Source organism: Rhyacophila brunnea, unplaced genomic scaffold (genome assembly GCF_057557595.1).
Source record: "Rhyacophila brunnea isolate RB1 unplaced genomic scaffold, BYU_Rbru_1.0 scaffold_13, whole genome shotgun sequence".
Taxonomy (NCBI): Eukaryota; Metazoa; Arthropoda; class Insecta; order Trichoptera; family Rhyacophilidae; genus Rhyacophila; species Rhyacophila brunnea.
In genome coordinates, this window is record NW_028232785.1 from 14560185 (window position 1) to 14567898 (window position 7714).

Consider the following 7714-nt stretch of genomic DNA (forward strand, 5'->3'; position numbering starts at 1 on the left):
ATGGAAATTAACTCAAATGGTGATAATATTGAACATGCAGTTGAGGTGCTGCCAGATAATTTGGATGCGAGTCAAATTGTTACAACAGGCGGTAGGCCACGAAAGAGTCGAAAAAAAACGTTTGAATTCTCTCGAGAAGAAAGATAAACACAAAAGCATGCCGCATGTTATGTCTAGAAATAAAATAATAAATCCCAAATGTTTAATTGATTTTAACTGCAACTGTGGACTTAAGTGTAATCACGTAGTTTCTATACGAAAAAGAGAGAATTAATTCCATAAATATTATGAATTGGGATCATTATTGCTCAATCGATGTATATTGCTGCATGTGTGAAGGAAGGGCCGATTAAACGGAGCTTCACATCCACGATACTACCGTATCTCCCAATACTATTTGTCTGGCGTAAGAGTGTATAGAAATATGTTTGTTAAGACCTTACAAACAACTCCAAAGAAGATTGACACTTCATTAAAAAGGATAAGGCCCGAAGATTCTATAACTGACAAGAAAGGCAAACATGCAGGTTGGAACAAAATACCTTACGAAGATGAACTTTTTGTTGTGGAGTACATTTAAAAAATTCCGACATAATTATGTGTCACACTATCGGCGTGAAAATTGTAATGCATGATTTCTGATGCCTGAAATGAAACTCCAACGAATCCATGATTTATACGTAGAGGAAGTGGAAAAGTCCACCTTGAATAAAGTTTCATTCTCTAAATTTAATAACATATTTGTTACTTAGTTTAATCTGCGGGTCAAGCCTCTTATGAAAGATACCTGCAATAAGTGTGATGTCTTTGCAATACAAGAGAAAAGTGTCATGATCCTGATACTGAAACTATTACTTTCGATTTAGAAAACCTCGTATACCAACAAACATTGTTTTCTACAAAAGACAGCTATAGGTATATAATCTTGGCATACATATCGGGTCGAATAATAAAAGCTTCTGCAACGTTTGGGTTGAAGGACAGGCTGGAAGAGGTGCTCAGGAAGTGCCATCGTGCCTCATTAGTAATATGCAAAACAATAATTAATTTGAAATAAGCCAAGAACCTTTTCTTCTGCAAGCAAACATGTTATAATCATAGATGTATTTGTTTTTCATTTTTATTATTGCCTATATCCTCCTTGATATAAAGATCATACCCACAATAAGTGTATTTTGTTAAAAAGATCCAGGGCTAAATTTGTGAATATCTATAAATTCCTCTTTTTATCATATCGTTGAGTAATATAATCATATGGGTTATACATGTTTTCATCAGATGGGATACTTTTGAAAAATTAAATACTCACGCATACTTTTTAAAACAATATTCAATTCAATTTCACAAATATCGAATTATCTCAGACTGGTACTAGTGAGGGTTAGATCTTGTTTGCAGAAATACGTCCAATTGTCAGTCAGTTATCAAAGATTTAACCGTAAGGTTATCGTTCCGCTCCGCCTGATCGACTTCGCAATTCGACAGAATGCATAACCGTGATTTCACCCATCTAAATTATAATCTGTTAACATACCTGTAATAATTAAATTAATATTTATTTGGAAGGAGATATAAAAACCAGGGTTCATTTCATTCACGCATCACTCTTCTTATTATTGGAGTCAAACAAACCTACCCTGCCTGTTCCTTATTCCATCTCGCATCCAATATTGGTGACCCCGACATGATTGGAAATACATAGGCCATATGGAGTTCCATTGTAATATAAATAATAGTGTGAAAGTAAAACAGTTTTATTTATTTATGATAAGATTACAAATACAAATACAAGTTCAATTAAATAAAAAATAACCTAATGTGTTGACAATAAATACAATATATATTTTTTTAAGATTTGAGTAATTAAAACATTATGCTGAATAATATATCCAAAGTAGTCATTTAATCTGGATCTAATTTTGGTACCCAGGCAGCCTGTGATTTTTTGTTGATTCGGCATATTTTCAAATTTCAATTGCTATTTTTTTAACAGGAGACAACTGATAATAAATAACGTTTTTATTAATGACAAATGCATTAATTTCTCCAGATGTTACGATAGAGTTCAGATTTTAATGCATTTTACATCCATCATTAAAACATTATGTATCACCTTTAACAAGCTCTACTTTTTCTTTTTAATATTTTTCGTCTCTTAATAATAATAATAATAATAATAATTATATTAGAAGTGAAAATCCAAAAATTTAATGATGATAGAGGTCAAAATTCCTCACAGATTAAATTCTGTAATCAATGCGTGTAGGTATAATCAATTAATAGGTATGTCATGCATATTTTTAAACATAAAAAATATTGGAACTATGAAGTTCATTAGAAAAAATAGCAAGAATCGTGAAAATGGAACGAAAGTATCATTAAATTTAGTTGTACGAGTAAGCAAGAAAATGAGGCACCTGTATAAATAATACAAGAATTAACAATATGTGATAATGAAATCAACATGACATATAATTAAAAAAAAAATCGGTGTGTGTAGTTATAATATGTACGCGCGTTACAAGTTATACTTCTTTGGCGTAACGAAACAAAACTTGTGATAAAGTAGATTCTTTGAATAGCTCTTAATTATCTTGTTAAATTACACACTCAATAAAAAGGACCGCCTATTGAACGCCGTTGGTTTATTTCTATACACTTTAACTTATATTACTAATTGATGTTTAATTGTTTGTTTACGTAAGGAATTGCAAATGGCCGACAATAATAAATTCGCTGCCTAGGCAACGAAACAATTCCAAAATAATTTTATACTGTATAATATTTACGATTGCAGTATCATACCGTGGCGTAAAGGTAGTGTGTTCGGCTGATAACCGAACAATCGGTGGTTCGAATTCAATCGAGTGCTTTTTTTTCGTGTGAAAAATCAAATTATTTGTTACATGTCACGCCAAAACTACACTCTGATCAGATTTTCCAAATGCACCTAAAGGAGTATAACTTCAAAAAAATAACAGGTAAATCCCAAAATTTTAAAAGTTATTGTACTAGGTACCTTTTCATTATTGTCAAGGACGTTAGAAATCGTCAGTGTTTTGTTACTAAAAACATACAAACCAGCTTGAGACAAAATATGGAAGGCATTGTGTAATATAATGAACCTAATAGATCATAATAGCCCTCAACCAATGGAAGTGGCCAGATACCTAGGCTAATTATACAACAAGGAGGATTTGTCGTACACCAACATCCTAGTATTTATGTCAGCCATAGCCACATTTTGCAAACCGATGGTCATTAGAGATATCAGCAGCAACGTCGTAGTACAACACAGGCAATTTCGGTACATAAAACCAAACCCGTCAAACCACCGGTTTGGGATCCAAGACGAGTGGTAGATCATAGGAAAATACACCGGTGGTATAAAGCTTAAATGAAACGTCTCGCAGAACAGCTACTCTGCTGCTTCTCGAATCGGGACGAAGGATTCATGACCTCACACTGCTCAGTATAGCAGACGATGGTTTTGTGGATAAAGGTGACCACATAATTTATGGCCAGTGCTTGGCGCAAAGACAGATGCCACCAAGCATCGTCAATTCAGATGGAAGCTAAGCACTTCCACGTATAGGAACATCGACCCAGTATTCTGGTTACGGAAACTCGTCTGCGTGTCAAACCCAAAGGAGAGAGGAAAGTGGGGATATTTCGGAATTATTTATATCTTCCAGAGGACCACCAAAACCTGCCACCAGGGTAGTTATAGGTAATTAAATTAGGTCAGTACTGTTAGAAGCAGGGGTACAAGAACCATCAGGCAAAGGCTTCCTTAACACGCTCGGTACCGCAAACGAGAATCCTCGTTATATCAATAATTACGCTGAGTAGGTACCGCACGCGAGGATCCTCGTTTTGTTGCGCGTTTTTAAATAAATATGTTTACTGTGACATCTATGTATTTTCAACGAAAACATTTGACATATCCTGTTAGATTATAAAATTCAGTACCGACTGGTATAGATAAAATACCGATATCTGTTCTACCTTCTGTGATATTATTAAATAAAAATCACAATTTTATTATTGTGAGACGCGTGAGACGCCATTTTTGACATTCTCTCGTGTGACTTTACCGAATTATGTACTGATTTTGAAGACAAAAATTACAGTAATAAGCAATAAAGGGATTCAATAAGGTAAGAGAAATAATTTATCTATGATATTTTATATAATTATTTATGGTTTCTGGCAATATAAATTAATTTTACATGTTTATTCATGCACGTAGGTAACTTTACTGTCAAAATTTCCGAATGCAAAGTTTGAATGTTATCATTATTTACCAATCCCTTGATAATGTGCCGATATATTACTTTATAAGCTTAGAATATTGAATTATTATGAATATTCTATATAATTATATGTGTTTGAACGAGTATTTAGTCAATTCCACGTATTTTTCCAACATTCAAAATTTGTTGACTAATGGCGATTTCGTTGTTGTTCATAGGTGTTCCAAACCAACCGATTTGCCGACAGAGGACAAAAATTACATAAATAAGCAAAAAAAGGATTCAATAAGGTAAGATAAATAATTTATCTATGATATTTTATATGTTTATTGATGGTTTCTAGCAATTTAAATTAATTTTACGTGTTTCTTCGTACACGACACTTACTGACAAAATTTCCGAATGCAAAGTTTGAATGTTCGCATTATTTGCCAAATACTTGATAATATGCCGATATATTACTTTATAAGCCTAGAATATTGAATTATTATGAATATTCTATATAATTATATGTGTTTTAACGAGTATTTAGTTAATTCCACGTGTTTTCCCAACATTCAAAATTCGTTTACTAATGGCGATTTTTTTGTTTACAACTAATCCAAACCAACCGATTTGCCTTTAATATCCAGATAATTGACTGATCAGATACGTCACAAGATAATTATTTATACGCAATATATAATTTATATAAGATAATCGAACATTTTGATAAAGCCACATGTTTCCCAAGAATTAAATTCTGTACTAATGTGGAATTTTGTTTTGATTCCAGCCTATTTTCACGCATTGAAATGAAGGCCTTTGGAACAAACGACTCTGAGCAGGATTATGCATTCGAGTTATTATATGACTCTGATTCAGATTTTCTACAGGATGCCACCACCGATGTCGCAGACATCACCGATTTCACCGCGGGCCACTCGAGCAACTTTGAGGACGAATTCAACGGTTTCATTGAAGCTAGATGAAACCAGTATGGTGTCAGGAGTCGACACGTCCGAGGACCTACTCCCTGGCCCATCTCGGACAGAAACCAGAGGTCAAGCGGGTGGACGGCGTGGAAGAGGTAGTAGGGATGGTCGTCCCAGAGGCAGCCGAGGAGGACATGCGAGGTTTAGTGCCAGTGTTACTGAACCGTGGTCAACAGAAGACTACACTCCAGCACCTGGACCATTTACTGCTGACCCAGGTGTAAAAGTGAATGTTGACGTTCAGTCTGCTTATTGATTTTTTAAAAATGTAACCCTAGTCGTAAGTTAGAATTTAAAGATTTTTTAGTAGAGTATTCAATTTCTTTAATGTCTTTTGGTACCGATGTCTCGTCTTCTCCGGCTCTGAGGCGTCATGTGACGCTGGATTCGCCTGTTAGATTATCTGGAGACATGTCCAGACATACCTTACAGGCGATTCTAGCGACGCGGAAAAAGGCATATCCAACAAGGCTATGCAAGGTATGTGCCAAAAATAAAACAAGGGGCGAGACTCGGTACGTGTGTAAAGAGTGTGATGTTCCTCTTCACAAAGGCATCTGCTGGAAAAAATATCACACTATTCGTAATTATTAAACTGTTTTTGATTGTTCCTGAAAGTTTTATTTAAATATTCCCACAAATAAGCCAATAAACCAAGGCAAACATAAACCAAACCAAAACATTTTACTAGAAAAAAACAATTTCACTCAAATTTGTCCGGGAATAGAGGTAAACTTTATAAAAACCTGCCGGGGCTGAAAGTGGTTAGAAAAATACCCGATAGAGGATATCTTAGAGAGAGGTAACTGGCGCAGAGTCGACATTTCACGACTACTACTTGAGAACGATGAACACACTACTATCAGAAATAGGGAAAAGAACCCATTAACTTCTCTATTCAACCCTATACATTGAACGACACGTTATACTATACCGCGTCAATGAATCATGGTCACATACAGGAATTTGGCATACCCAACACCAGGCAGGGCTCGAAATGGACCGGAACGCACCGGAGCGCCGTTCCGATTATTAAAATCTAGTAGGAAAATAATTTGACTGAGCTAGATCGGCCATAAAACACTTATTTTTATAAAATACTCATAAATTTAGATAACTATGTTAATTTTTTCGTAAAATCATCGAGCGCTCCGGTTCGTAAAAATTTATATTTCGAGCGCTGACACCAGGTGATAACAAACAGATATCTCAAGGACTTCAAAGTCAAATTCTTATAATGAAAGGAGTTTTACCTACCAATAAAACTCTTATTATTCATGTTGACTTTGAAATCCAGGTAACTTTCTCCTGGTTTCTTGAGACATATCATAATGAAACAAAGGAGCCTCCCAAGTCTATGTATAAAAAAAATGTTTGGGACGCGGGTTTGGGTATTGCCAGAAAATGAAATGACCAGCGACAAGAAATGGGTTAAATTAGTAAAATAACTCCTCACGCGATAAAGGAAGTGCAAACTCTATCTCAAGGACTTCAAAGTCAACATGGATAATAAGAGTTTTGTTGGTAGGTAAAACTCCTTTCATTATTTGTGAAACATTAGTATTTTGTTGTTTTATCTTATTTATATGACCAGCGAATACGCTTTCCAAAATTTTTGCATTTATTTGTTGTAGAATGGGGCTCGAAAGCCCTAGTTTAGAGCAAACTTTCGCCACGACAAACTCCCACGATTTATTACGGATACTACTAAGACACCAAAACTCTGATTTACCGTATTCTAAGTTTTTTTCCTGACAATTGGAGATTAGTTTATTGATTTCTCGAGCAATTTCTTCATTCCTTATTTTAACTCATCCGGCTCAAATTTTCTGCCGGTCGAATGCTTTCGAGATCAACTTCAATGACTTGGTTTATGGCTTTTAATATAATATTATGAACAACTTTTAGAATAAAATTCGCTAATCCTATTGTAAACTTTAACATTGTTATAATGTTCTTACTAAAGAGATAGTTATCTGTTGAAATTATGCATTTAAGTCTTTTTATTTTCGTATACCTATACCTACATTTTATTTGATAATATGCATTGCTGAAAAATATACGCAGTTTTAATATTGTATACCATTAGCAACATTATCAAAATAGAAATTGTTTGTAATAACTATCGACTTAAGGTACTTGATGGAGTTTGAATTTAAATTATAATGGATTTAAGTGTTGTACTATTCCATTTAGGTGAGTGTTTAAGTTTATTTAAGGGCGGACGTGCTCAGCGTGGGTCAAAATAGAGCTTTTTTCTATTTTCAAAGCATGATCCTGGTCATACCCTAAATGTTGTAGATAATCTATTTATATAATTTTGAAGCCCCATTATCCGTTATATTTATTTTAAACATTTGATGACTGCATAAAGTATTTTTATTACATAAAATAGTATTCTTTTAAACCTCTCGCTCTTATGTTTTAGAATATAGTCATATTTCAGTACATAAGTGTGCAGTGGTGTTAAGATTTTTTACATTT

At 34.1% G+C, this 7714-nt stretch overlaps 1 pseudogene; it reads left to right on the plus strand.

Annotated features, from left to right (window-relative positions):
• LOC147076599 (uncharacterized) lies at positions 1–5227 on the plus strand (annotated as a pseudogene).
• The last annotated feature ends 2487 nt before the right edge of the window (positions 5228–7714 follow it).